Raw genomic sequence first — 18,680 nt, 5'->3', positions numbered from 1 at the left:
TTCTCAAAACATACTGGGCTGAATTTCATGAAACTTGGTGGAAAAGTAAAGCATGTGGATAGAAAGAACCCATTCAATTTTGGGGTGGATCAATTTAGTTAGAACTGCGATATAGGGTATTGGTCTTGAAGGACACATTTCCTGGGTGCCCATCTTGTTCGAAAAGAAAACTTATTCATCAAAAGTATACAAAGAACACTTCCGTCAGTCAGTTATGTCTGCATGAAAGGATGTTTGCCGTTGGACTTTAGATTTACAAGTCCTGGATATTGGAGTTTTCTTGAATGTACCACTAAAAAACACTTTAGGAAACATTCCCTGCTTGCTTCTGCATTGTTACTCAACAACAGCACAACCAGACGAGAAAAGAAATTGTGCTAAAATGGATTATAGATCATCAACTGACAGTAGAGGTTAAATAAATGAAACAAAGTACAGGGAAATTATGGGAAGAGTTTCTGCAAGAAATTGCAACTTGGAAGATGATATGTTTCCCAGCAAGACACTGACCCAAAGTAAACAGCTAAAGCTACACAGAAATGGTTTAAAGACAACAAGGTGAATGTTCTGGAGTGGCCAAGTCAGAATCAAGACCACAAGCCAACTGAGAATTTGTTCCTGGACTTCAAAAGGGCTGCTCACATACAATCTCCATACAACCTGGCAGAGCTTGAGCAGTTTTGCAAAGAAGAATAAGGAAAACATGCAGTGAGACCTATCCAGACTGGCTCAATACTGTAAAAGTGGCCAAAAGTGTTTCTACTAAATACTGATTTGAAGGTGGTTAATAATTATGCACCACTAAAAAAAACACTTCTCCGTTTCTACACTATTACGCAACAATAATGCAACTCTGACCTGCAAAGAAACTCTGTTATAATGCAATATTCACCTCAAGACACTTTCAAGCCACTGCAAGTCCTCAATTTATGAATGGAGACCAACTGAAAGGCTGCATTTGAGGAGCAGCAGCATGCAGTTGAACTATTCACAGAAAGTGTGTCTGTCACATTGACTCATGGTACTGACCTGCTCTCCCAACCTCCGCCGCTGACCCAGAAGTTGCACAGGAAACCAACACACAACAAAGTGACCCAGCGCTGGGGCCGCTGACCCCGTTAGCAGTGCCGCGTTCGTACCCCAATTTCACTCAGCTAACATTAAAGACAACTGGACTTGATGGAAACTGGACCAAACCCAAGGACTCCATTCTGAGGCTGCCCGCTTGGCCTTGTTTCCTGGACAGAGCCGAAGAGCAAAACCCATATGTCAGACAATATAATGCCCTGTGAAGCATACCACTCTAGTGGTATCTGACAGAAAAGGGAAAAGGAGCGCACACACTGACACACACAGTCTGATTTGAGGACAGGGCTTTCTGGATGGCCGCTCTGGCAGATGAAGAGACAGCAGTGACATAGAGTCTGTTTCAGTCAAAAGTGGCTGTTTTTGTGTTAGTGCATGAGCCCACACACATGCATGCACAAGTCTGTATGTGTGCGGCATGTTCTTTGGTTTTCATGTGTGGTCGTGAGCGAGGTCAGTGCTCTCCACTGTCCTGGCATTGTTTCTGGGATATACTTCACTCTATGCACACACTACTCCAGTTATCTCCTGCTCTTTGTCCCTCGTCCAGATGGCATGTTGGTCTTTTCCTCTTCTATTCTGTCCTTGTGGTCCCTCAGTACTGAGTCTCTGGGCTTGCAAGAGCCATATGTCCGAACTAAACTGACCCAACTCACACCTCGAAGTCTATCTGTCCGACAGTCTGTCAACTTACCTGATTTCTGTGTTGGATGAGCCATTAAGGGACAATGTGACCACGGGGGTATTCTCAACACACAAAATAGATTTGGTATTTCAATAGTTAATGCTCCATATGTCTCTTTTGTCTCAGCTGTCCTTTCCTTTCTCCCTCGGCTTTCATTTCCCAAACAAACAATCCCACTCTCCCTGCGCTCCATGTGCTGAACTGTTCATCCTTTCGGGCCCTCTCACCTCTCCAGATCCCAGTTTACCAGTTCGGCCCAGTTTATGCAAGAGTTCAACCCCAGCAATGGAGAGGAAAGAAGTCTGAACAAGACACGGAGCATCGATTGATTCTTGAGTTCTGACCCCCTTATTAGCAAAGCCTTTCAGACAAGTGATTGTCACTGCTGCCAGTTATAAAGACAAACAGTTGGTAAGATACTTATTAATGTTAATTCCATGGCTTAACTTGTCCAGAAAGACGCTGTTGTCAAGTTTGTCTTACTCTGTTCGTCATGTTTTCATAAAAAAGATACTACTTGTATTACACTGTAACCTCACTGTACAGAGTTACCCAAGATTTCCTGCAATTCAAACAACTGATTGCTGACAAGCTGATTGTGTCACATCATGTTCAACGGTCAAAACCTCCAAGTCTATACGTTATTCATATTAGATCATGAAATACAGCAAATTAACTTTTACTTCTGAGTTACGATCTTTTGTTTTTCCCTAATCTTTTTCATTTTAGGGACACCAGAACCCCTAAAATTAAATTTCAATGTAGGTAAAGTGGTAGCAGCGTGTACAGTACAATTCAAAGTTCAGTTCATCAGCTCAAAAGAAAAGAAAGCAGATCCTTGGTGTGGGCGCAAATTTATCTATGCATTGAGTTGCGTTTGAGGATAAATTTGTTACCAAAGGTTAACCTATAAATGTATGGTGTGAGTATGATGACAAAACTTTAAAAGCTGCCACATAATAGTAATTAAACAACAAAACCGGTTCACTCACAGGCCCATAGCTGCAACTTCAGTTTCAGTGGTAAACATGTTATGTTTAAAGACTGATCTTGGGGCCAGATCTTGCCTGTGGGACACTTGTTGGCAGCAGATGGTTTGGCCCACACAGAGCCCCGATCCTACCGAGTCAGGCTGGAGATGACATGAAGACATAGAAGCAACTGAGGTGGCTTAAATCCACAAGTTCTCCAAGATGCCTGGAAACTAGGGTCGGGTGATAGATTCAAATAACTTGAATAATTCCAATTCCTGTTTATCACAATATCAAGATATGTGCCTCCTTTTGCTGTAACACTGTGTAGCGGTGAGAAATAGTTCTGTGGAGTCATAACATGCTCTTTGCTTGGAGACGTAAGCTTTGCTAGTCAAACATACTTGAATAATGGCAGCAGCAGCAGTTGAAAAAATAATACCAAAGAAAAGTAGTGATTTACTGATATGGAAGTGGTTCAACTCACATGTTGCACAGCTAAATACCAAATTAACCTGAATATAGGATGACTTTAATTATAAGACAACTCCTTTTCGAGGATAATAAACACTTTCACACTTGTCCAAAGGGAAGGTTTCCCTGAGATGTCAATAACCCAAGGAGAAGAGAGTCCTTATAACTGATAGACATAGTTTATTTAACCTCTGTTTACTAGCCACATGTAACGTTCTGCCTCCAGCTGGACTTTGGTGTGTAAGTCCAATTAAAAAGTCCCAGACTGGCTTTAATTTCCATTTCACCGCTGTAGGATTGCAATTTCAAGAGGTACAAAATTTACATAGTGTATTAATTATCAGAAAATATCAGGTAAATGACACAAATAAGAAGGTGATTGTAGCCATTTTCAGACAGGGGATGTATAACTCTGCTGCCATCACTAATGTGTTAAAATGACAGCATACATGTGTCACTTTAAGGTTAACTATGGCTTCTTTCAGGTATACGACCACAGTAAAGGAGAGAGCTACAGTGTGCATGTGACATTTGCCATACACATGAGACAAGTTGGATAGTACATCAAGAAACATGTACAGTAAAGTAAAAAATATCCCAACAACTAAGCAGAATCTGTGCAACAAGTGATTTAACTGTAGATAACAAACTCTGACTGTTGAATGAGTGACTTGCTGTTAAATCCTGATCGATCATGTCTCCATTTCAGGGGTAGTCTTTGATGCTAAGCAATGAATAAAGTTACCGATGCTGCTGATCTGTTGTTCCATAAATGCATTTCTTGATTTAGACAAGTCATTTGGACCCTGCTGCTGTGTGACAATGCAGGTAATTTAATTCACTCAGAGGAAATACTCCTACAAACAACCGGAAGCAACAAACTAAACTTCAGCTTCTGAAAAGAAAGCCCTGGATTACATTTATTATTGATGAATGTCATTAATCTGAGTTCTAAGCTGATTTTCATTGACATTTCAGTTTGTAGCCTAATAGCTGTGAATTTGTACAGCAAAGTCAATGAGAATTTTTTGTTATTTAAGTAGCGAACTTTGTCTTTTGTGCTCTCTGTGATATTTATGGACCAATGCTGATACTAGAGGATATTCTTCTACACATCGCTACACACAACTCATAGAAAGAGATACAAAAATGTGAGCACGTGCCTCATTCAGACATGAAATCGACACATTCAGACACCCTCAGCCTAATGGAAAGGAATGCATGTCTGAAAGAGGCTTGTGAATATCAATGATTCTAAGCTCATTCAAGGTGCTCCTGCAACTCTGAGGGAAAAAAATAAATAAGAGTTTAACATGCTTCATCTTTACAGGTAGTAAAGATATATAAACTTTGGCCAGGGGGTTAATCTGGCCTGTTACACTGGGGCTGACAGTTTATTGTATGTACACCTCTTGATGAATATTGTTAGTTTACCAAAGCAAAATAAAGCAAATAGGGAGCTATAGAAACTGCCCAGTAAAGGATTTTTTTTTGCATTTTTTCTGTTTTTTTTGACTATATTTAGATTGTTAGTCTCGGTTCCTGGGGAGTTCCTGACACCATCTCAAATAGAAGCGAATTTCCTGGTATGTTTTGCATAGTGTCCTGTTGTATTTTGTATATCATTAACAGGGAGGGGAAAAAATCAGTCTAGAGCTTCCTCTTCCTTATATTCCTCTCTTAGGTTTTATTATCATAATCAGGGATCTGGGAATTTTGCTTTTTATCTCATTGTAGTTCTCGTGGTTTCCTCACTGATGCACATTAGAACTTTAAACACTGTTAAAAGCGCTGTTAACAGCAACATAAACTGCTTTCCCTCTATACCCTGCATGTCAGATGTACAGATATGACGATTGCTGGCTGCCCACTGGCCCCACAGAGGCCAGCTGAAAATGCCGATTGGCTGGATGCTGACTGTGTAGTCATGGAAACTGACTCCAGCCCTGTGTGTGACCTCATGAAGGCCGCATGAAAGCTGGGTTACAGAGAACAGAGAGAGGAAAGTATCCGTGTGTGTGTGTGTGTTAGATGGGGGGAGGAAAAAAGAAAAAGAAAGGGGAAAGCATCAGCGACACTGCCACTCAGTTTAACATGAGCTCATTTGCCTCACTTTGAAAGCAGTCTCCTGTTCGCTTAAATACAGTACAGTGTGTGTGGTATGAAGATAGAAGCTGACCTACAAGCGTCCCCAGAGAGGTGGCTCTGCAGCGGAGGGAATACCCATCAGTGAGACATCCAACTCTGGCAAAGAGGAACAGAAAGAGAGAGATTTAGCCACAAGTCCACATTCAGAGATAACAGCCAGACTGACAATAACACAGATACAATGCAGCAAGAGAGGCTTTACAGTGGAGAGAGCAGAAAAAGGAAAAAAAGAAGAAGCGTGGCACAGACGACAACATCTGAAGGAGAGCGGAGTGAGGAAATAATAGGAAAATCAATAACTATAAGAGGAAGAAAAGAGGGAGGTGGGAACTCCTAAAGACGAGAAGGAATAAAAAGAAAATGATGTGAAGAAGTACAGTAGCTATAAAACCGAGGTGGGCTAAGACAGAACTGCAAGCGTAGGTCACAAGTTCAGCACTTCAATTACCCAGTTGAGAAATGTTTTTTTTGTTTTGCTCTTGTTCCTTTATTATGCCACAAAAAGAGCTGCAGCGTTTTGTTTTGAAGACAAATAAAGTCGTATTTGCCAATTAAAAGTTGACATCACAGAGAAAAGTGCTTCTTTAGTTCTTAATAATTGTTTATCTAAGTCTTATTTCAGCAAGGAAAAAATGAGAAGCTACAGTGTTTAGCCGTTTGCTTAGCATAGGATTGTGATTAAGGAAACACAAGGAATAACCTCATGGAGTCTTCATTTGGTCACCTAACACATTCACAATGATGACCAGACTCCAGGATGTCATCGCACATCCAAAATAAAGCCATGACTCATCATAAAACTAAAAACATCTGTTAATCACTGAGCTGTGGGGGGTTTTGTTTCTCTCACACGGAGCCCAAGGACTCCTATTTCTGGTCTTTGTGCTCAGCTAAGCTAACCAGCTGCTGGCTCTATCTTCATATTTATGGACACAAAAGCAATATTGATTTGCAACCCTCTTCGGTATACAAAGATCATCCACAACATTAACCCTCTGAACCTCAAAACCTACCAGCAGGTTTAAAAGGCATGTTATCATGAAAAATGATGCCAAAATTATACATTTAATCAAAGCTAGAAATGATAAAAACAGAAAGAATCGTTGAAATGTCCATTTTCTTGTAGCTCCCCTTCAGTACAGTTGGGGAAATCAATCAAATCTGCATGTGTTAATTAAAAATGTGCCAAAAATAAGCTCTTTCCTCCAACCAAATTTGATGAAAAGCAAAAAATTCTGCCCTCCTCAGTGCAACTGTGAAGATATTAGATACTGAACTACAACAAATAAACATGAAAAAAATTCTGCAACTTTTAGTTTGAACTGCAAGCAGTGTTTACACAAAGCAGATGGCAGACAAGTACAGAAACAAATTCAAAATGTAAATAAAAATTCACCTGGAGTCATCACTTTTTTAATATTGGTAATACCTGTGGGCAAGTGTACATGTTGCAGCTGTATTTTATATATTTTAAGAAATTCTTATTTTCTTTTGCCTTACTTTATTACTTATGGTTTTGTAAGAGATAAGATAAGCTTATATTAATCCCACAGTTGGAAAATTTGCAGGGACAGCGTGTCTGAAACATCAGTAGAAAATAAGAAAAAAAATATACAAAAATACCTAACTACTGATTCCTTCATAAGTGGATCTTGAGATATTGCACAGATAGCACTGGATGTGGAAAATATTGCACATACCAGTGGTATTAGACAGATTTGTCTATATGTAGAAAAGAGTTTTTAAATGCATAAAATATCCACAATGCACAGTTTTGAATGTATGACTATTGAACCAAAGAGAGTATGACAGTTTTTCAGAGAGCAGTGCTGGTTGTAAAGTCTGTAACTTAGTTGTACAACACAAAAAAAATATTCTAAGTTCTTTTTACTTCCAGTCATGGTTTTGCTGTTTGTAAAGATGTCTTATATTGCAGTAAAAAAAATGAGTCCACAGTGAGAAAAAATGTGATAGGAGCAAAAAAAAACAAACACATGGACAGGTGAAGCGAATAACATTGGTCGTCTTGTTATGATGAAATGTTCAGCTGGCAACCTTTGGGTCCTGGTATCCATGTGGATATTAATACATTAATATCTCAATAGCAACAGTTGACCAAATCCCACTTCTGCCTTGTGTATCTTGATACTTCATTGTTTAAATGCTTCCAAAACAGTAAGTACCACCTCTAGTGTTTCATTAAGTAGCTTTAAGCTCATCCACGAACCCATAGGAGGCTCGAAACCCAACACACGTCCAAATTTTCTCCCCTTCAACTGTTGGCCTTAAATTCTGATATTCTGACAGAGGGGACTAGTTTCCATATTTCCATTTTTTTCAAAGCTGTCTTAATAAATGAAGAGACCATCACTTTGTCCAATATTAACTGTTTTGGATTGAATACATGCAATATTTCCAGATGCTGCCTCACATCATTATAGACCAAGAACACTTGCTATGGCAACAACACTCCCCACTGTCACCCTCCGTCCAAAAAAATCTGAATGTTGAGACCTCTACTGTCATTTTCTTCTCACTTTTGTAAGTTCTCAGGATGTCCCAATGAAGTGCCTTCAATCCAGTGTAAATCATTTCATATTTAGGCTGCTGACACCAAGTCCTATGGCGTTTTCTTAGAGAGGACATCCTTTAAGTACAAGGTACTATAATCCATCCAGTGTATATGCTTGACAACTCAATAGCTCTGCAAGGCATAAAAAGTGCATTCAGCATCCGCTCTACAAGCTCCAAAAGACAAAGAATCATCCTACCACATCATAAAAGCAGCTCATGGAACACAACCAAGAGCCCAAGATGTTGACCCAGGCTCCAATTCTAAAATCCTGATCCAATCCAATCGTCTGCAAACCACAGCACTGAAAGAATCTATTGCCAGTTCCTCAGAAGTCCTGTCCAGGTAGTTTTATTGTTGTAGCTTATTGGTAAAATAACTCTATTCTATTTGAATCTGGTTTAGTCCAACTTCATCCAGTATAGTCTACTTTTGACCAACATAGTCTAGCCCAGTTTGTCCCATTTCATCCCAGTCTGGTCTGTCCGGTACAGTTCTATTCAAAAAAAGCCATCTTAATGAGATCCAATGGGAAAAGACAAACTAGAAGCTGTTATTGCATAAAGATATGATTGAAAATAAAGTGGGTGGAGTTTGTCTGTAACGTATTAGTGGTGTAGTGTTAGTGGGTGTGGCCACAGCGGCTCACCTGCAGAACGCAACTCACTTGTACATTCAAAGGTGGAAGAAATACACTTATATGGACAAATTTGTCATCACCTTAATTCGAAGAGACATTGGGTGCTGCCGCCGAGAACAGGGACACAGCTAATGAAGCCGAGGACAAAGACAGCTCATTGCCTGTGTGAAAAACAAACTGTGGGTAAACATCCAGATCAGTGGATCTCCTCTTGGCAGGCCTCAGCAGCCTTTCTGCCATGTCCAGTCGCAAAACCGCCACCCTCCTCCCCTTGTTCCAGCACAACACCTCCCTCTTAAACATCAGCCATTAGATAAACACACACACACACACACACACACACACACACACACACACATACAGTTCCATTTATTACTCTTTAAAAAGGTCATCGTTTTCTCTGGCTAAGCGCCCTGTGCCATTGATAATTTTATGCATAAACAAATGGCAAATTTGTGCCACATAAATATGTATTAGCAATTAATAATGGTGGTGTGTGTGAGGGGACGCCAGGTGCATGCCGAGTGGGGCTGGCTGGCTGCTGGTGGAGCCGCCGAGCTGGACTGGTGGCTTTATTTCTGCTAGCTGGTCTCCCTCTCCTCCAGTGTAGCGGCACAATGACCACTTAGGCGCACACCAGCAGCAAAGACACACAAAAAGACCTCAAATATATGCAATACACTCAGGTATACATTTGTGAGAATAATGCGTGCATAATAAACAGGAAGTTAAACCTGCGCGCAGTTTCGGCATTAATTCAACCCATTTATGCATTTATGCACATGAAGACAAGGCAGACCTGATGGCACAGCAGGCTTAACATCCTGGTGGGAAACAATGTAAATCTATTACTGTACATGTCGCAGAACCACTGAGGAGCAACGAATGCAGGCTACAGCTGTTGAGGATGGTTGTTCTGTAAATATTTTCATCAAATACAGTACTGGTCAAAAGTTTTAGAATGCCCTAATTTTCCCAGTTTTATATTGAAATTCAACTAGTTAAAGTCCAATGAATAGTTTTAAATGGTACAAAGGTAAGTGGTGAACTGCCAGAGGTTTAAAAAAATAAAATAAAAAAGTAAGGTTACCCTAAACTGAAAAATAATGTACATTTCAAAATAATACAAAAAGGCCTTTTTCAGGGAACAAGATATGGGTTAATAACGTGAAACTGTTCTGCAGCAATGGAGGTTGGTCAAGTCTTGAAAGTTGGTCCTACAGGTATCCCAGATTTTCTTGATTACTTACAACCCACTCTGTGTGCATAAAAGTAGTGAGTGAGGTGAGGATAAGGCAAGTAACAATAGAAGAGGGACAGACGGTCATAATTAAAAATATAGGAAATGCAGGAAATCTTTCCTACAGAGAAACTGCAAAGAAAGTCAAGGTGTCAGTGAGGACAGTTTTCTTCACCATCAAAAGGCACTCAGAAACTGTTGGAAACTCTGACAGGAAGAGGTCTGGAAGACCCAAAGCCACAACAGAATCAGAAGACAAGTTTCAGAGTCAACAGCTTGGTGATAGGAGGCTAACAGGACAACAGCTTCAAGCACAGCTTAGTAGTGGTTGTAGTAAGCAAGTCTCAGTTTGAACTGTGAAGAGAAGTTGCAGGTTTGACAGGTTAAGTTGCAGCAAGAAAGCCATCAGAATTAGAAAAACAGGCTTGCCTGGGCCATGAAACACCACCAATGGACTACTGAAGATTGGAAGAAGGTGTTACGGACTGATGAATCAAAACTGGAAATCTTTGGTTCATCACACAGGATTTTTGTATGCCGTTGAGTAGGAGAAAGGATGGTTCCTCGGTATGTGACATCACAATGCATTCTGCAGCACCATGCAGTACCCTCTGGTATGTTCCTAGTTGGTCAGGGGTTCATTGAACTGCAAGATAATGATCCAAAGCATAAGTCCAAGCTATGCCAGAACTATCTTAGAAAAAAAATCAAGATGATAAGCTTGAAAACATGGAGTGGCAGCACAGTCTCCAGACTGAAGCCCCATTGAGCTGGTTTGGGATGAACTGGACAGAAGAGTGAAAGCAAAGCAACCTACAAGTGCCACACATTTATGGGAACTTCTGCAACAGAATAGGGAAGAACTTTCTCAAGAGTATTTGATTTCCATTGTGGAAAGAATGCCACATGTTCAGCTGCTATATCTGCCAAAGGTGGCTACTTTGATCAGTCAAAAGTTTAGAATACATTTTGGTTTCTAAATTGATTTTTTTTTTTTTAAACTTAATTTATTTGTTCTATGCTTTCATTTCAGTACAATGAGACACTAACATGCATAATTTACAATATAAAAACTGAAAATATTGGGGTGTTCTAAAACTTCTGACTGGTAGTGTGTATCCATGAATTTGAAGAGGAGAGGTCGTCACTGAGTGTTTATTGAGAAGCTTATTCATTCAGATGAAATGAATTAAACTAAAGCGATGAATGTATGAATTTGAACTATTTGAACTGCACCTTACACACCTTTATTATACTCACTATAATCTAGAGAAACATTATTATACATTTCATCCGTCTAAAGTTCACTTATATTTCTATGATTCTGTGCAAAGCTGAAAATTCAAAAAATGTCAACAGCGATCTACTTTCAAAATGAAATGTCCTTGAAAGGTTTGAAGAATTCCTTTATCACTATTATTGGGGTATTAAGCATTACAACCAGCCGCACTTTGGAAGTGGTTGTTGACCAAAATATCTATTTTTTTCATATGATGGTATAACAAGAAAGTTTCAGAGCTACACTGAAGTAAGACAGGCGAGGTGAACAACATTAAGTATCTCACTGCAGTTTCACCTGTGAGGCAGTAAGTGAACACTCGGTTGTTGAAATTGGAAGCAAGAAAATGAACAGGCAAGAAACGAAAGATGAGAATGAAAGTGTGACAGTTTAATCTCTGCCACACTTCAAAACTGCTCAGGAAAGGTTTGAGGAACATGACAATGAGTTCAAGGTGTTGACTCAGCCTCTAATCGTACGTGTCCACAGGGGCGTTTTTTCTTGCATGGAAATGCACGGCATCTGACTATCGCCCACTTGGTGAGCGTGCACTGACAGCCCTTCAGACTTTTAGACAACTGGTTGCTCAGTTGCAAATTTCTCGTTTATTACGAAAACAGTTCAGCAAAAAAAAACAAAAAAAAAAAACAATTGAGGCAAGAAACAAGCTATGTGGTTGCTGAATCTGTCCTTATTTTAGTTCAACAACGGCCAGTTTAGACTTTTAACAAAGGTTTCGTAAGGTGTTGCACCTCCAGTCCTTGCGCCTCATTTGCATAAAGTGGACTTGACTTCTACTTTATACAAATGAGCAGCAGGCAACTCAAGAGTGATGCACCGTAACACAACCAGAATGCAACATGGGTCATTTCGCATAGACAATGACTAGGAAGCGAGAAATTGACAGATCCCGTGGACACACCTTAATCGAGCACATGTGCAATGCAAACTCTCAACTTCCAGGGCTTTCAAAGATCTGCTGCAAGCTTCCTGGTGCCTGATACCACCTTAAGAAGCCTATAGAGTAATCAAGTATATTCCAGGTTCTGCATTAGTGCAATACAACTTCTAAAAGATATCTAGAGGCCATAACACAGCAGACATGCCAAAGTTTCACACTTTAAGCAACTATCTGGTCATCTTTACCCAAAGTAAGTTAAGGAAAAATTATGTCCTCAGAATGGTTTCATGGACAAAGGTAGTAAGATTGCAATTTCTGATGGCTTTATATCATTTTTGCTAGAGATAAGGAAAATACATGACATAGAACTGCCCCACCAGAACTGGACTTTGTGTGTGTTGATTCTTGTATTATACGGCGTTGCAGCACGGGCAAATGTTGGAAGATTTGCAACTTCTATTGGTGATTTTGGATCATTTTTGCAAGAATCACTTGACTTGAAACGTCCATATTGGTTTTCATATCAATCAATAAACATGCAAAACATCTGGCAATAAGTCCAAACCAACCAGAATTGGACTTTTATGGCACGTTGGTAATTGTATTCTGGTAGCCACTACAGTGAGACCACAAAAAAGCATTAAATTACGGTGTTAAAGTGTAAATCTGATGAATATGTCCGACCTCAGCTGAGTTTTAATGACAAATTGTAAAAATCGATAATCCTCAGCGAGTAGATCCACCAGATTCTGGATACAGATTAAAGAAAAACATACATTTCAAAAAAGAAACCGGCACAGCAGACTGGAGACCCTCAGTTTAAAACAACAAAGCCGACCTAATCGCTCAACAAAACAAAAAAAATTGAATTACTCCAGTTTATCAAGGAGTTATTTTGTTTAAATCGTCAGTCACATCTGAAATGGCAACACTTTGCTGTGAAATCAGTCCACTTACAGAGAAAAGTAACTTTTTCATGTTGAGTTCAACTTTACGGAGCTTTGACAACTGAAACAAATAAAAATTATAGTATGTGGACACTCCATTTTTACATTATTGGTAACATCTGTGGGCACTTAAAAATGTTGTGCAAGTTGATTCCTGTATTTTTCCAATTTTTGTAAAATAAATAACCAAATAATTTCAAGTTTAATTTTGCCTTATTTATAATTGATAGTAATTTAGGTGTATTATATAGCACAGATTACATTGTGACTTCTCTCTCCTTCCAACCATGTTTGTGCTGTTTCCGTAGAAGTGCAGGATTTTACAGCATCGCAGCCTGACTTGATGCACAAATGGGGCACATTTGCAACTTCTGTTAGCGATCTGGAATCATTTTCTCCCTCCTGGATTTCACATTGATCACATAAACACACAAAATATCCGACAATATGTCCAAATCAACCAGAACTGGACTTTTACGGTGAGTTGTTAATTGCATTTTAGCATTAACTTACAGTGCAAATCTGATGAACACATCTGACCTCAGCTGAGCTTTTAGGACAGCAAAGCCAGCGAGGGATATTTAAAAAAATAAAATACTGTGGGGGAGTTGCAGCGGCTGTGTGTGTGTGAGTCCGTCTGCATATGTGTGTGTGTTATGTTGTCCGTCTGGCGTGGTGAGAGCAGGCTGGCTCCCCTGTAGAGCACAATCACTCTGCTTGGCTAAACACAATCACACAACCTCAACCCTACTCTCATGGCCCACTGAGGAAGAGAAGAGGCAGCCTACATGGATATATATGCATGTATGTGTGTGTTTTTTGTTTGTGTGTGTGTGTGTGTGTGTGTGTGTGTGTGTGCGTCCCCTATGGACACTTGCAGGACAAAAGGCAGCCCCATCTGTTCCATTGTCACAGGGCCTTTAATACGGATCAGATAAACATGACATTTGGGATGAGCGGCGAAGCTCATGTTACAACGCTGACATCACAACCCTGCCTACTTACTGTGTGTACATGTGTTTGTGTGTCACTTCCAGAAAAAAGCAGCGCACATTTACCTGCATATCTAATTTTCACAATTATTTTCAACCTCCACCTGCCTGCCTGGATGCTGTGCGATCGTACGAGATGTATAACCCGTTTCTCAGAGGTGCACGGCGGCCCTGACACGCTGGATCTGCAGCGGCTGTGTGGAGGATTAGCGGCCCATTGGCCTAATCAGAGGAGGTAATCAGACTATACTCTATCATGACAACAATCAGTCAAGAGAGACACACATCTGCCTATTGAGCTCAGCTCTAATGCCATAATAGTGATGAAACATCTGGTCATTTGGGGGCTCAATGCAATCAAGAAGAGGGATTGGGACAGTTGCAGATGGCAAACCTATAGTCATTATCTGTGTCAGGCAACAGGCAGAGAGATGTGCACAACACACAGGTTCCCAGGCCACATGGATTCAGCAACAATGAGTTCACACTGTGACAACTCTGGACCTGGAGGGAGAATGAATTTTAACCAGAAACACACTAATTTCCATGTTATAGCTGTACTTATTCATATGCAAATTCATCATGCCTTGTACACTGTCTTATCAGACCTTTAATATATCTTTGTTTTTATCCTTGTTGTATTTTTTGTAATTCTTGTACTGCTTCTTTCTTGCCTCATCTGTATCCAGCGGCTGCTGTAAAACGTGATGGATTAATGAAGTTTATCCTGTCTTATTTTATCTTAAAGCAACTTGTTGGACTCTCATTTAATAGACAATAACAGAAATGGATATGCACAACCGCCTTGAATGCGTATTTTTGTTTCCTGAGTCATTTTCTGACTGTAAACTTAGTAGACGCATTGTTTTTTTGTGTGTTTTTTTAAAAAAGTGGTTCAAGATTACTTGATTAATCCTATAAGCTAATCTTTCACTGCAATATGCAATTCTACAATTTCATACATATAAAGTCCTGCACTGCTATGGAAACAACACAACCATGACTAGAAATCAAGAGAACTCAAAAATGTCTCTGTGCAGCATAACAAAGCTATATTCTCAGAAATCATAGAAAACTCACTGATTTTTACACTTGTCTCCTATTTGCTGTTCGTGAACGTAATCTGCAGTTTAGCTGAAAAGTGCATAATTTTTCAGTTTTTATACAAAATCCAGTACAAATGGTAAATTTTGGCTCATTTTAGTGCAAATAAAACAAAGAAAGAATGAAAACATGAAATGTATTTCCTGTGCAGTATAACACAGTAATAATGTCATCAATCATGCTAAAAGAAAAAAAACGAAAGTTGAATGTTTGATTATTTCATAAAAAAAAGTTAAAAATGGAATCAGCACACACAACATTCTACAAGTATCCCCAGGTGTTGCAAAAACTGGAGAAAAAAATTAAACCTCGACATTTGATTCTTAGATATTCCCATTTTTAATTAGTGTCCACATTTTTCCCATCTGCCCTGTGTAAACACTGCCTGCAGTTCAGCCAAAAAGTCTCTGAGTTTTTGTCACAACTGTTGGTCACAGTTGAGTCTATCATGGCTTCAGTTGCTCTGAGGAACATAGTTTTTTTTTTTTTTTTTTTTTTTTTTTTACAGAATTTGGTTAAAGCAGATAGTTTATGTTTTAGAATAAAGTGATTTTGAGTAAATATCACAATGTTAAGCTTGAATTTGGCTAAATTTTCTGAGCCTCACAGATGAGTAGTTCAAGGACCATCATAGAGTTGAAAATTCAGTGACGCTTCCTGTTTTAACAACCGGTGTAATTTTGGCAAATTTTCAAGACAAAATGCTCTTGAAACCTGCCAACAGGTTTGCAGGTTCAGAGGGTTAATGACACAAATAATATTGAAAATAATTATTACTCAAGGCACTTCAAGTTGCCACAAGTTAATTTTCATACTTAACATGGGCTAAATATAATAATAACTGAAAATTTGACCTTAAAGCTTGCAGCAATCAGGAGCTGTGCACAAAAGCACATGAAGCCACCAGTATTGTTTTTAAAGCAAAGAAAATGAAGCACAAAAAAAATAAAAAATGAATGATCTGGTTATTGAAAACACTGCAGCTTTCAACAACCAAAGGCAAACATGGAACTCTGGCTTTGCCTCTCGTTGACTTGTAATCTAGTAGAATTACCCAAAACATCAGCACAACGTGATCAGGCTGCAGATAAGAGCAAAAAAATATATATTTCTACCTGTATCTTCATTATTTCTAGGCTGTTTCTGACTAAATGAGAGTCTGATATCACAAAGTGGACTCTGGCTTTATCACACCTTTGGGACAGATGAGGTTTAGGTGAAAGCAGACACCGATCAGTGAATAAATGCTTTGATTGGCGTGATTTGAAGTTTTAAAAGGTCTGAAATTTCACATTATTCACATGTAATAGTAGATGTAGTTTCATATGTAGGGTTTGATTCACATTTGACTTTTTTACTGGCATGAAGTTCAATAAAATGTGTGCAGTATAGCAACATTATGTCATAAATCATAAATTACAAGAAACAAAAGTTGCATTTCTTTACTTATTTATGTTACAAAATATTGAGAACACATATACAACATTTTTAATGTGCCCACAGGTGCTCGGTATACATTTCACTATTAACATTTTTTAGCATATACACAACCTGCAGTGCAGCCCAGTTCAGCTGAAAAGTCCCTTAATTTTATTCAATTTCTTTATTGTTATTCAGAGCCCCTAATGGCATCACAGTGGTGCCGAGCAGCAAAGAATTTTTAGTTTTCTACTGCAAGCAGATTATCTGTTGGTCATTTATTAATGAGACAAGAACAATAAAATGATATCCCCACCCTCCTCATCCTCACCCCAACCAGTCGAGGCAGATGGTCGCCTTCCCTGAGCCTGTTTCTGTTGGACGCTGTTTTTTTTTTTTGGTTTTTTTGCCTTCCCTGTTCTAGGGTTTTTTCATTCCTTGCCACTGTCAAAGGTAACTTCAGATTGTTGGGTTTTCTGCTGTCTGTTTATAATTTGTAACCTTACTATGCTAAGCGCTGTGAGGTGACATGTTTTGAATTTACACTTTATAAATTGAACTAAACTGTATTGAATTTTGATAATTTTTTAGCTGAGATGTGGTCACCTTCAAAGATGATGACATGAGCTCAATATTTTTAAATTTCCATAAAACATCGTGAGCCAGATAAGGCTTCTCCTGAGTTTAAGAGGGATTCGGCTACTACAGAGGTTTCCCCGGGTTTTGTTTCCTTTGCCCTGCCCTCTCAAACCAAAAGTGCAACCAACCACCACCACATTCCACGCTGTCTGAAGCTGTGGGCCAAATTACCTGACTATGCACGCACAGAGAAAACACACACACACACACACACACACACACACACACACACACACACACACACACACACACACACACACACACACACACACACACACACACACACACACACACACACACACACACACACACACACACACACACACACGTGTCCAGCATAAGTGAAAACTGACCCCTGCTGAATCCCCCTCAAGGATTTCGCGAGTGAATGCGTTTGTGTGAATGTGTGCATTTCCTCTGTGGCTGCTGAGACACACCGAGTCCAGTTCTGGTGGAATAAAAGGGCCATTGTTCACCAAGGTGGTCCCAGCAGGACCTCCAAGTCCTACCCTCTCTCACACACACGCACAAACAAGCATATACATACATATACAGTACACACACTGACTCACACACAGCTTGTAGGATGTCAGACAAACACACACTACACACACTCCCCTCTGCCTAATCATAGCTTTCTGTTGGAGGGTGGCAGTTGCACAGAGGTAAATATTTGGCTGTGGGATGTAAACGCTGGTCTGTGTAAATCAGTCGTGCACACACACACACACACACACACACACACGCACACACACACACAATCATGGCAGTCTGTGTAATTCAGACATAGCTGCTTCCTTCCTGTGGGGTGATGATGTTTAGTCTCCCCACACCGCAATCTGATTGGTGCGCTTGATCTCGTCCACTTCCTGTTTAGGAGAGCAACCCCGACCTCTCCTGGCTCTGATCTAGGATCAGCATTCGTCAGATGGATTCGTGCGCGCCACATGTAGGAGGCTTGATAACTAGTCTGAGATCAGATCTGTCTGCTGAGCGGCTGATTCATCCCGACCGTCTGCGTCATCTGGTCACCCGGAGCGTGAACCGATGAATGAGGTGGACTCCTGCAGCAAACTGTTGCATCACTTTCGGATATTTTTTTTTCTTTTTTTGGTGTGTGATAATGTTTTATCTTTAAGGATGCACACTCTTGTGATGTTTGCTGAGGTTTTGTGCAGCCTTGGTGAGTTTCTTTTAGCTTTAGCACAACTATCAAATGGATCTAAACCCTCTTTCTGGGCGTTTATTTTGCATTCATCACATTTTTACTCAATGCACTATAGACGCTAAACTCCTTTATTTATTTTACAAACCAACCCTAAAAACTGGAATCAATTTGTACAACTTTGTTACTTTGCTAGTATTTTCCATATTTGTCTACTTTATTTTGTTTCCTGCTCTGCGGAAACACTGCCTGCAGTTGATCCAAATTTTGCAGAAAGGTTACTACATTTTTTAAAAACACAATTGTGGGTTGCTGTAGAGTAGCTAAAGTGCTGAGGAGCACAGAAATCTTTGTTTTTTTATGGAATCTGGTCACTGTAAACACTTTTATGGACATTTTTTTTTTAGAAGAAGAAGAC

At 39.7% G+C, this 18,680-nt stretch overlaps 1 protein-coding gene across 2 annotated transcripts in view; it reads right to left on the bottom strand.

The window, feature by feature from the left end:
- Positions 1-18,680, bottom strand: part of sox5 (SRY-box transcription factor 5) — a 297,848-nt gene that overhangs the window by 236,134 nt on the left and 43,034 nt on the right. The window contains exon 2 of one of the 2 annotated variants that reach the window (XM_055006506.1): positions 5,396-5,460. The gene's annotated coding sequence lies outside the window, so the exon portion shown is untranslated. The remainder of the gene's footprint in view (positions 1-5,395; positions 5,461-18,680) is intronic. The other variant, XM_055006507.1, reaches the window with a different exon arrangement.

Source organism: Amphiprion ocellaris, chromosome 21 (genome assembly GCF_022539595.1).
Source record: "Amphiprion ocellaris isolate individual 3 ecotype Okinawa chromosome 21, ASM2253959v1, whole genome shotgun sequence".
Classification (NCBI taxonomy): domain Eukaryota; kingdom Metazoa; phylum Chordata; class Actinopteri; family Pomacentridae; genus Amphiprion; species Amphiprion ocellaris.
This window is presented reverse-complemented; position numbering and strand designations above follow the sequence as displayed.